A 12,770-nucleotide genomic window follows, 5' to 3' on the forward strand; every position below is an offset into this window, starting at 1 on the left:
TACAGCCAGACACATTTTATGTGTTTAGAGCTTAAAAACTTAAGTTATTTTTATATAAATATAAAAAATCACATAATAACTAGTGGTGAAAATGTGAAAATTAAATAATGATAGTGTTGAAAAATCTGAATGCAAGTACTGTAAATGTCAGTATAAATTGTTGTGGAAATTCTGATATAACAATTCAAGCCCTAAATTAGTTTCAATCATATTTGCCCCAGGATTGATGTAACAATGATAAAATAGATTGCATACCTAATTAATCTACCTGTGCAACCTATTTTATCTTAGTATTGGTTTGAAATATTTAATCAGATTTATTGTTAATAATAAAATCAACGGTTTATTTGATGTTAGACATGCCTAACTGAAATAATTTTGAAGGCGGTTTTTTTCAATAATTGAGGTTTGCTAGGCAAATATTATTCTTTTACGAACTGAGGAATGGGCATTGTGGAATGCATTCTTTTCATTAACTCTTGCAATTTCACTTTTTACAAACACTAGTTACATGTGATGAATGATTCTATGTGATGCTACTCGTGGGTGGGTGAGGAGTCCTGATGTGAGAACGTTTGTGTCGAGGTCTGTACCTGTAGTCCGGATGCTGTTCCATGTGAACTCTCATCAATCTTTTCTGTTCCTCATAAAACGGTTGCTTCTCATAGTCAGACATCTCTTTCCATCTAGCACCTGGGGGTATAACATATGTTATTCAGTACACAGGTACACTTATAACAGTTGGCAAGGTGCTGGCTTAGCATAGTAGTGGGGAGCAACAGTGATGTAAACACTTCTCAGGACCAGACTAAAATAAATTAACTAAGTAGAAATATTAGAAGAAAAAATTAAGATTAACTAATTGTAAACAGATTTTCAAATATTCAAAATTTGTGAAAATTAAATAGAATGCTCAATCCATGGATATGTAGGAGAACAACTTGGAATACAATGAGTACTACGAGGATAACTCCAAGTATCTGAAATAATTCGTACCGTACCACATTCAGATGATAGAAAATTTGAATAGTTGGAGTTTTACTGAAATTCGAGGTTTATACAAATTAGGTATAGTTAAGCCAATATATTAGTATCGCCATGGCAGGTTACATGTACAAAGATTTTGCTAAGAAAATACACGCATTCACCACAATCGCACACAACCAGTGGCGTAAGTACATTGAGCGGTAGTTGGTGAATAGTTGTGAAATAGTTGTTGTTGTGAATAGTGAATAGTTGTGAATAGTTGGTGAATAGTCAAATAGTTGGTGAATGGATTGTTGGAGTTTTACTGTACCGTACTATAATTTTCACAAAATCTTTATATTAATAGGCAAGCATGTTTCTTTAAAACATTTTTTCTCAGTTTGTGTGCATCTTAGGGGAAATCTACGCCTACTGTTGGAAAGCTATTAGGTGTGCAGAATCCCTTTATAAATTAAAATAGGCTCAAATATAAGCCCAAAAATGAATTAAAAATTTTAAAAAATTAACACAGACCATATGGGTTGCCAAGCTGGTGACGAAATAACAACGAAATATAAACAAAAAGTCAAAACAAATAGAAGAAATTTCAATCACCCTCATGTTTTATTTACAACGTGGGGTGAAAATAGAGAAGTCTGTACATTCAATACTTTTGGTCGAGTTTTCGACCACTGGCCGACCTCTAGTCTTCATAAAATGGTTCATCATAGTTTCTAACCAAGGCGAAGTTAACTTTACTAGTCTTAATTGGCGTAATCACATCATCAAACTTCTTCCTAAGCTCGGCAAATGATTTATATACCGTTCTGTCACTGACTGAGGTAGTTCTTCTAAAACATCGACACAGGCGGTTGTGCTTTATGTTTTGTTGCTGCTGAGTATATTTAATACATTTTAAGACAGTTGCAATCCAGACAATGGTAACATTGTTTCTAGGATAAATTTTATGAAGTGAAGGAACTTGAAAACTATCATGAATTATGTTCGCACCAAAACGGCAAGTGTTGTGCCCACCCCTGGGCTTCGGGGGTGCAAGTGGCACAGGTCAGTAAGCCACCAACCTTCGGTCATGTCCATTGTCATTTTCATTTATTTAAATTTAATTATTTGTCACATATTACAATCAAGTATAAATTACAAGTTTCAAGTTACATATTCTCATTTATTCATTACAATTAATACTGTAGCATTATCATCATTTTTCAATAAACAGTGTTTTACTTCAGGAGCAGTTTTATATTTCAGCTCCATCAACCAAGTTCATTACATGACATTTACATAAGTCATTACATTCAGTGCGTCTGCGTACATCGCAGTGCGTACAGTTTTTGGTCCTTCGAGCCGGATTACTCGTTAAGTGGAATACAGTTCATCTATAGCAAAGATTTAGTGACAATTTTTGAGCTGAAATTGGACACCTCGACGAGGAGAAAGCTGCCAGTTTACTGCCTGTCAATCAACCCCCTCAAGGACAACCCCTTCGCCCTGCATCAACCCTGGACGGAGCCGAGCCATAGCGACTGCAGCCGACACTACTCGAGCAAAATCGTCATTCACCAACTCCTGCCGTCTCGAGCGCAGCCGACAGGACGCGACACAACAGCTGACAAGGGTAAGTGACCGAGGTGTCAAAACATAACCTCCCTCTCAAAGTCTACATCCATGGATGGTATTGTCAACTCCTACTATTTATGTACTTCCAAAACAACATTTTTCTTAACCTAACCTTTAAGCCTCTCACGCATTCAACCATATTCAGTATTTACTATATTCAGAACATGGAAACAGAACTTAAAGTTTTAACCAACAATAGCGGTCAGATAAAGGAAAAATTAACACGGTTCATCACATTCTTTCAAAACCCAGTAAACAAACAAAACCTAACAGAAATTGAATTAAGATATGATAAATTAAACAACATCCTTAGTGAATTTGAAACAGTACAAGAACAAATAGAAATCATAGATGACACGTCAGATCATTCAGCGGAAAGAGATGAGTTTGAAATTCAGTATTTTGACGTAATATCTAAGGTAAAACAACACCTACAACAGAACAATAGTAACACAACTCCGCAACAGTCAATTTCACCATCTATCAACAATCAAATTCCAGTCAAGCTCCCAACAATAAACCTCCCGACATTTTCGGGAAAGTATGAAGAATGGATGTCCTTCTATGACACTTTTTCTTCGTTAATTGTCAACAATGACGCCCTAACCGATGTACAACGCCTGCAATACCTCAAGGCTTCCTTGACAGGTGATGCAAAACATTAGACAATTTGGATTTGACTGCACATAATTATGGAACAGCATTATCGCTACTGAAGCATCAGTACCAAAACGAAAGAATCATCGTACAAAATCATGTAAAATCAATTTTAAACCTTCCACAAATTCACAAGCACGAACCTCAAAAACTTAAGCAACTTATCAATAGTCTCCACACACATCTTTGGGCACTGAAATGTCTAAATTAACCAACGAGCACTTGTAAATATGCTCATACACATAATCATTCCCAAACTCCACCCTTTATTACAACGCGAATGGGAGCTATCAACTGAGCCCAGAGAGCAGACTTTCTAGAGAAGAGCTGTCAAATCCTTGAGAACATTTCTTCCAACAAACACAAATTACACAGAAACATTCAAATCACTCCAACTGGTAAAACCAATCTTTCAAACCCAAGTCTCACGAATTTCAGACGCAAACTTGCAAACTTTGCAACAGTAATCTTGCAATTTACCGTTGTAATAAACTGCTAAACTCTACACATGATGACAAACTTAAACTACTTTCAAATTCAAGACTATGTCACAACTGTCCAAGCCAGGGACATAAGATCGAACAATGCAGATCTTCAGGGTGTAAGAAGTGTGATTATAAGCATAATACTTTGCTGCATGTATATGAGCCACAATCTAGCATGGCATGGCCTACTGTAGAACTTAAGACACATTTCACTAATTCTCTAGGCACCAGTACAACACCATCCTCAAATAACTCAGAGATGTCGCTGTCAACAGCCTTAAAACAAAATCATCAGCCCTCATGGCACCCAGTTGACATGGTGCTTCGGGCCAAGCAAGCTTCGGGGATGCAAGTGGCACAGGTCAGTAAGTAACGTTCGGTTGTGTTGATTGTCATTTTCATGTATTTCAAATAAATTATTTGTCACATATAACAATCAAGTTAAAAGTTACATATTCTCATTTATTCATTATCATTTATACAGTAGCATTATCATAATTTTTCAATAAACAGTGTTTTACTCCATGCGCAGTCTTATATTTCAGCTCCATCAACCAAGTTCATTACACAACATTTATTACATAAGTCATTACATTCAGTACGTCTGCATACATCGCGGTGCGTACAAATTATGTTTAAGTTCAAGATCATTAAATTACAGTGAAAATATGTTACGAGAGATGGAATAGTAAACAGCCTAATTCATACTGGGCAAATGTTTGACAAACAAGTTTCTTGTCATAGTTTTATAGCAAACTAATAGGCTACATAGTTTGGCCAAAAGTGGTCCAGTTTGAGCCTAGTGTCATTGATAATGAACTTGTGATATTATCATCTTCGGCTAGCTTGTTTAGCTACATTGGGCATTTGTAGTAACTAACGGACCTCTACCTCTAAGATAGTGGCTGTTACAAATGATTTCTATATACAACTGTTGTAAGCTACAGGGGGAGAAAAACAAAATTAAGGTAGTGGGCCACTAGTTTCAATAACGCTGCTGATTCTGTTCGATTGTTTCTGTTTGCTGTTTATAAATATATATATATTTTTCTGTTCAATAAAACTGTGAATAAGTGTGGTCAAACTTAACTCACCAAGAATTTTGGATATGACAGAGTTGTGCATGTTGGGGTTAGCCTTAAGAATCTTCTGTCTCTCGCCCTTGGCCCAGACTATGAATGCATTCATGGGTCTCTTGATATGTGGCTTCTTCTCCTCTGTGGCTGGTGAAGGCTTTTTCACCAGTGCAAGGGCTGCTGGTCAAAATTATATTTATTAATAAATATAAATGTCACCAACTAATTCAAGCCTGTGATTGGATATTTGTAATTTGTTATTTTGTAATTGCAAAATACCACTGGAATTAAAATATAAATGTGTGTGATGAAAAAATAAGATTTAAAGCTAACAGGATTGTTTGAATTTTTTAAAAGCTCTGGGCAAGTATTACTTTCAGCCAAAAATTACTGGGTTTATTTAAAGACTGTTTTTGTTATTATTAAATGTATAGCTCGTGACAGTAAGCTGGCACTTGACTGATTGCTACTAGCATCTATTCCAAAAACATTATTTGCCATCGTGCGGGATGCGTCTACTGTCCTTGTGATCCACATGAAGGCACTCAAGTACATGAAACATGGGGAGTCAACCCCGTGAGTCAGCGGATGTGTCTGTAGTCTGGTCTTTTCCATTCCTCCACCCTCCCTACCCTACCTACACTACCCACGCTGGGCCCAAAGCCAGCTTACATGTCACAAGCTATAATAAGATTATTAATTCTCTAAAATATTAATAATTTTAAATAAAAGTCCAAGATCTGGATCAAACTTATTATACAAGTTTAGTTGGCCTACACATATATTAAGCTAAATTGAAAGTTACAAATTCAAAAAATGATCTGTCTAATAGAGTACAGTACCTACTGAAATGGATATTTGACTTAGTAATATCAATGTTTATGGCCACTTACCATCTTGTTGTACAGGCTCTTTTGATCCTTCTAGCCAATGAGGATTGACCACAGCTTTATCTGAAACACAATATCTGAGCTAAAACATCAGAATGGTAGCTTAAAGAGGAAACCCCTGTGTGCCACAGCTGTTTAATTGGCTTTTCGTACCGGTGGATGTTAACAGTTTGAAAACTTCTCATGAATCTACAACAGGCAATGCCTACAGTGCCTACAGTGACTGACAATTAATTGAGGATAAGCTAATTCAAATCTTAGACCCTATTATAATCAGTGCCGACCCATAGACGACGAGCCGACGATTAGTCTTGTTGCCGAAAACAATGTAAGAGAAAATCACTGATCTTGCCAAATGTGAATCGCAATAATAATCAATTTAGATGGGAACCCGCAGTTGATGATAACATAAATATATGATGATGGTTAAAATATTAAGTGAAGGTGTATTTTAACCTAACCGAAGGATTAGAGTAGAATAGAGTGAGATGATCTGTGATTAAGTTTCAATGGAATGGGGTTGACCCTTACTGAAATGCATTGCCAGTGGATGGATCTTTATGCAGAAATGCTTAGGGGTTGAAAATGCAAGGGAGTTTTTAGGTGATACATATTTGCTCAACAATGCCAGCAGCAAGTGTACATTAGTTCCATTGAGGCAGAAATTAAAATTGATGAAACTTTGCTTGCTGATCGGCATGGTTAATACGCACAGTTTGAAGTTGTCGATAGTTTCACAGGGGCCTTCTGGGTCAATTCTAAAATCTCTTGTATTGTCACATGTTCCGCATGTAAAATTCTTCCCCCCACTTTAGTCATTCCCTCAAATGAAACTGGTGAATTAGAGCCGGCTGGCTTACAATCTGCAAATGTTCACGACTGCTTCCTCCGCACCTTGCAGACATCTACATCCTAACATTTGATTTTATATTCACGTCTCACATCTGTCAACATGCAACAGAAAGAGTTGTTCAGGATGGTGTTCAGTTGTAACTGGTTGGATCAAATATTATTAATTAAGTTAGAGGAGGGGGGTTCAGAAATTTCTTAAGGAAGGAAGTAAAAACCTTTTTTTAATAAATAAGAGAATATTACCTTTTGAGGGGGTTTTCAGTTTATGTTGCACAGTCCAGTTTGGAGGTTGAAATTCTCGCACTACAATTAAAAAAGGTTTAATTAGATACACTCACCAGCATCAATTACAATAGGCCTACCGTTAAAATATACTTTAACCAAAAGCAGATAGTATATAAGCCTTAATATATATGCGATGAAGGAAATCTATCCCGTAACCATTGGTTATTATTAGTGAGCTTTATAGATAAAGTTTCTTTTTATAAGTAATTGTATAGTATGATAACTGTCTTACCTGTGTGATGAAGAAACCAGTGTGAACAGTTTAAAAAAATGTTAACTGAAAATGAAATTGGACTTGTAAATAAAACAACACACTTTCTTTAAACCTTTTTATGTAAAATAAGTAACATAGAACAACAACAAGAACATACTTTGCAACAAGAACATCTTGTGCAAAGTAAACGAGAAAGGTTGAGTTGACTGGTGAAGAATATACTTTACATTTTAATTATTTTTCTACCTTATAATAGTTACCGAGATAGTTGACGTGACATATAAGATGCTACAGCTGACAATAAGGCATCCTATCAGTTTGAGATGGAAAAAGTCTGCATTTGCGACATAAATCAGCAATTTACATCGGTTTGATCTGTCAATGGCTCACTTCAACTACGTAATTTTGATTAAAAACTAGGGATAACTTTAACTTAGGTCTACAGTTAAGCTAAGTTTAACGAGTATTAATAGAACTACACATCCCATCCCTATGTTAAAGTAATAACATAATAAAGCTTAATTAAATATGTTTAAAAAGCTAATGACAACAAGTTTCTTCTAGTAGCTACTACAAATTCAAGGTTTTACAAAACTCCAATTAAAAGTTCTTGAAAATAAGTTGGTAATGTATCTTGGGCAAATTTCTAACAAGGTACCTATAAAAAGTGAAACAAGTGTTTAATGAGTGTGAGTGACAAGTCTTTTGTAGTTTGGCCTCACAATTACAAACTGGTTCTTTGGTCTACAACCAGTATTGAAAGGTCCAATGAGCCAAGAGGTAAATTTAATAAAAGCGACATTTTATTCAATAAGCCAGCAAGAACAGTTTTAGAAGTCCGAATCTAATCAGTATTTTAGCAACTGGACAGCGCTAGGTCTAAGGATTATATAGATATAGACCTTGTGATCACAATTCCATCGAGCACATACAAAATGTGGTCTAACAAAAAAAGTAAGGGTTATATAATTTGTTTTTTAAATTTTGTAGGTGCAAATTCTTTAAATCCCAGTACTTATTAAGATTCTAACATAAATCTCAAAACTTTAAGATAGTCACTCTAATCAATCACAAAGTACGGGTAACTTATATAGGCTTCAACTTGCGTTGAAACCACACATTAGCACAAAATACCACCAAAAACCACCAGGTCAAATAGACTGGTCCGTCAGAGGCATATATAAGTCACATATATTTATCTATTTCCAAACAAAATAAACATTGATGATATTTGTGATGCTGTAGAGATTGGACTCAGTTTCTTCATTCTTGTTTCATCTGAAAGAAAGGTATTAAAATCATCAGGTCGATTTAAACCAAACGACAACAAGAGTAATTTTAAGGAAAGGTATTGTTTTAGCATTTGCTTGAAGTCGTCAGATTGGTAATTTTGAGTTACACAGTAGTAAACACTTGGTAGAAGTAATAAAAATATCCCGCAAAATTTAAAATCAGCAACTACCATCAAACAACACATTAAGGCTCGTATAAGTTAACCTAGAAAGCTGCATCTGTTAATGTCTTAATAATGTATTATACAAGATCAAAGAATACAGTAAAACAAATTATTTCTTTCCATAAGCACATAAAAGTAGGCTAGCAACACTTCAGGATAGACTGGTAAGCCTATAACTAAGTTAACCTACTTTTCTAACGTTTACGTGTACCTGAATCTAGTTCTTACATTGGTTAAAGCCTATTTGTTGGTTATTTATTTGTAGTTTTGTTAAATTTATTTATTTTTTAAGTAGGCCTAATATAAGTTAACTTACTTAAGTTTTACTTGTATAAGATAGATTTGGCAAAACTTTCATATCCGACACCATTGTATTAACTTAGCCTATCAATTCTTATACTGGATGTTCAAAAGGTCTGGACACCTCTTGAGTTAAATATCTTTTTAACCAAATTGGTTGGAAAATTAAAACTTTGCAATTTAACTACATATAGGCCTAGGCCTATGTATAAAAACTACTTTTTACTAGCATTACCATTGTTTTACCTCCACGGGGGGACGGCCCATGGGGAGTACGTCCTTAAGTAGGCCTACAAAATCTTAAATGTAGGGTAAGTTAAGCAAAGGTAAATATGCACATCATTTTACAGGGCTGGTTAAGTGGGATCAATGTCGGAAACCATGTCTCATAAGGTTCACCCGTTGTGAAATGGTAGCCATTTAAAGTTTCTATTGATACTTAAAATATTGGTGTTCAAACAAGTCAGGAAACCCCTTTCTTATTTTATTAAGAAAACCCATAAAACAGCATCACAGCCTAAGTGGGTTTGAAATTTGTCTTCCCAAAAAAGCTCATGTAAAACCCTATTAAATTTAAGTATAGGTACATAACCCTACCTTGATCAGATTATTAAACTAGGGTAGGCCTATTTTTACCACACGAATGACACTTAATTTTGCCGTATAAGATAGGCCTAGCCTATGATGGTTAACATTTAAGTTGAAACTTTATTTTTAGACTTGGAATTCACATTCCTTACTTATATAAATTTACAAAGGAATTAGGCTAATACCTAGGTCCAGTTCTTTAATGAAAAGTATGTTGGTAACTTAATGTTAATAATGGGTTTCTTGAAGCCTATACTAATAAAATGAGGGCTTTACAGTAAGAAGTTAACCAAAACTGACCACTAACCTATGATTTTAATAAGTTGTTAACTCTTTCTCAACAGAAGTACAATGCTGTTAAGATATTTTAACTGAGATTGTTTTAGAGCTAGGCCTACCAGTCAACTTGCAGATAAAAGCTAGACTAACATGCAAATTATTTGTTATCAATAAAAACCTAGAAGCTAGACGGGGCTGAGTTCGCTAGGACTACAATTAATTAAAAGTTTGAGTAGGCCTGCTAGGCCTCTAGCAATTTTAACATGATAAAAATGTTCATTTGATTAACTAGGTTAAATACCAAATTCAGAAGTAGATAACCTAACAACACAACCTATTATAAAACTAGATTTATACAAATTTCGTCATTATGACTTCACAATTATTTTCCATAAGGCAATAGAATAGAAACAACAATAACAGAACAGAATAATCAAACCTAAGCAAAACAACAGAAAACAACAGCAACAGACAAGTTGCAAAATAAAAAAAAGATCAAGACAATTAACAAAAAAAATGAAAAAATAGCTGGTTCTTCTTAAGAGTGACTGTGTTGATTTTCGGGTCGCTGCACGGCCACCTTTAGGCCTTGGCCTTCGAACGAACTGGCAACGTCGCAAGTGGTGTTGTAACAGCTGTTTTGTTTGGAAGAAGCTATGGTATTTGTTTATTTACGAAAGATATGGTTACTGGACTATGACAATTAATAGTGACTCCGCTTTAAAATGTACAGATATAGATTTTAATTTATTTTAATTTTTCGGTTTTCAATTCTGCATGTTTTATTTTCAATATTTTAATAAATTTATGTTCATTAATTTAAATTTTAATCAATTAAGGGCGAATTAATGAGCCGATGTCACCTGTTTGCCATGTTATCTTATAGGACGTCTGTCAGTGAACAACACCACTTGCGATGTTGCCAATTCTACCAGGCCGCGGCCTTGTAGAATTGGCAACGTTGCAAGTGGTGCTGTCCAGCCCCGGAAGTCCCATAAGATAACATGGAAAGCAAGTGACACCAGCTCAGTAATTTACGGATTATTTATTTAAATTTAAATGTATGATTAATGATTATAAATCCATTAAAATATTTAATATAAAACATATAGTGTTCTAAACCAAAACAATTTTAATTGAAAATCTATTTCTACATTCAAACAGGAGTCGTTTTTTATAGCCCTAACCCACTAGCCCAGTGACCAATCCGTCCAATGTCCTACTCCTAGCCTATCCTATTCTAAAAAAAATTCTCATTTCAAAACTAGGTAAGTTAAGCCCGGTTTTAGTCTTGTAGTTCAAAATAATTTATCTTCTCGCAACTCTGACTGTTCTGTTGGTTAGTAGGCTACTTAGTTTAAAGGAAAATGCTAGATTTACTTGACAGAAAGCAGGGCCGTCCAGAAAGCTCACTAACTTAGTAGCCTAGTAAACAAATATTCTGATAAGGTTATACCAGTACCAGTAGCTTACTTAAGCCCCGTTCACACGGGGCGAGCTTACAAGCTACACGTCGGCTTTTTTACACGCAGCTAGTAAAATAGCTCAGTGTGAACGACGTACTCGTTCAAAAGCTGCTTGTAAAAAAGCTCTGGAAAAAGTTGACACTGCCGCTACTTTACACGCCAACTCGCCAGCTTTTGAGCGAGTAGGCGTGTAAAGTAGCCCAGTGTGAACACAGTTGCTTGTGCTTGTGCGCATGTGACCCAAAGAGGGGTAGCGGATTTCTACCCCCGGATATTTACCCCCATGAAAAAACGCCTACGTCATTTTGACGTCACGAGGGGCGGGGCTTATACACGTTCGAGAAACAGCCCGCGACTGGAAATCTACCCCCGGACATCTACCCCCGGACATCTACCCCCAGACATCTACCCCCGGACATCTACCCCCGGAAATCTACCCCCATTGGTCAGCTCTGCCGCGTATCGGCCAATATTCATTGTGTTGTATAATTGATTTTATAAATTGCTTTACCTTCTTATATCCAGTAGTAAACATGCGATATGTCGATGTCTGTTTTAACATTATCCATATTTATAATTCAATAAGTTGTAACAGTCCTTTTCAACCCGACCTACTTCACTGATTTTTACGATTGAGGTGTCTTTTAAAAGCTTAAGATCTAGCGCAGCACAAAATGGTAATTAAAAGGATATTTCGATTATGGCTTCAAAATGTTGACCCCTAAGCCTTTGATTTATTCCTAGAAGGTGCTTCCAATGGTTGACCAACTTTTACACTATACAGTAACAGTTTAAAAGTGAAATGTGAGGAGTACTCATCAGATCAATTTTTAAGTCAGGTTGTGAAAACATGAATGATCGTCTGCAACTGTAAACAGGAGATGAACAAGTTATGAAAATAATATAATATTGCGCACTTTTCACATGGTCAAGTGTTACATCGTACTGAACCATTGTTTTTACACACATTTCTTAAAGGATAAAGTGAATAAACTGTGGTGGGTGGGTTCCATAATATCGACAACCGTAGAAATTGATCGAAACTGAATTATTCCCAGTTTGTCGACACTGGAATATTCCCACTTAACCGACATCCCAAATAACCGACGTCGCAAATGATCGACACCACAAATTGTCGACATCCCATATTGTCGACAATGAAATAGTTTCACTATGTCGACACTGAAATAGTCCCAGTATATCGACAAGCTCCCGTTCTTCGGAGCTACTCTTGAAAAGGAGTTGTTCTAATTCATCGTTCAGTTCCTCAACTCACGAGTCGCAATCGCAATATTTAATTCCGAATTCCGACGGACAATGAATAAATGATAAGCTAAAGCTGGCCATTTTGACTAAGCAAGCATTAAGTTATTACTTTTATATTGTAAATATTTATCTTTTTTTATTTCTTTCCTTGCTTACAGGAAAATTGGTGACTCGTGTGTTACAAACAATAGTTTTTAAGGGAAACAATGTGAAATAATTTGTATAGGTAGGTTATGTAGGCTAATCAACATGATAACAGACACTTTAGGTAAGTCACCAACAAGAACTTAAGATACAGCTTATTCGTAGGCTAATTCTGAATCATCAAGCAATATTGTAGCAAATGTTTGAATAG

General features: G+C 35.6%; 1 long non-coding RNA gene across 3 annotated transcripts; it reads right to left on the reverse strand.

The window, feature by feature from the left end:
* Window positions 1-560: 560 nt before the first annotated feature.
* Window positions 561-10,246, reverse strand: LOC129005274 (uncharacterized). 3 transcript variants are annotated; one of them, XR_008491810.1, is made up of 5 exons: window positions 9,985-10,246; window positions 6,805-8,338; window positions 5,713-5,772; window positions 4,838-4,996; window positions 561-693 (listed from the first exon to the last, which is right to left on the reverse strand). It is a non-coding gene; the product is annotated as an uncharacterized LOC129005274 (long non-coding RNA). The 3 variants fall into 3 exon arrangements; XR_008491809.1 differs by having other exon boundaries at window positions 9,712-10,246; XR_008491808.1 differs by having other exon boundaries at window positions 6,805-10,246.
* Between the last annotated feature and the right edge of the window lie 2,524 nt (window positions 10,247-12,770).

Source organism: Macrosteles quadrilineatus, unplaced genomic scaffold (assembly GCF_028750875.1).
Source record: "Macrosteles quadrilineatus isolate MER2022 unplaced genomic scaffold, UCM_ALF_1.0 Scaffold_18__1_contigs__length_3160703, whole genome shotgun sequence".
NCBI lineage: Eukaryota > Metazoa > Arthropoda > Insecta > Hemiptera > Cicadellidae > Macrosteles > Macrosteles quadrilineatus.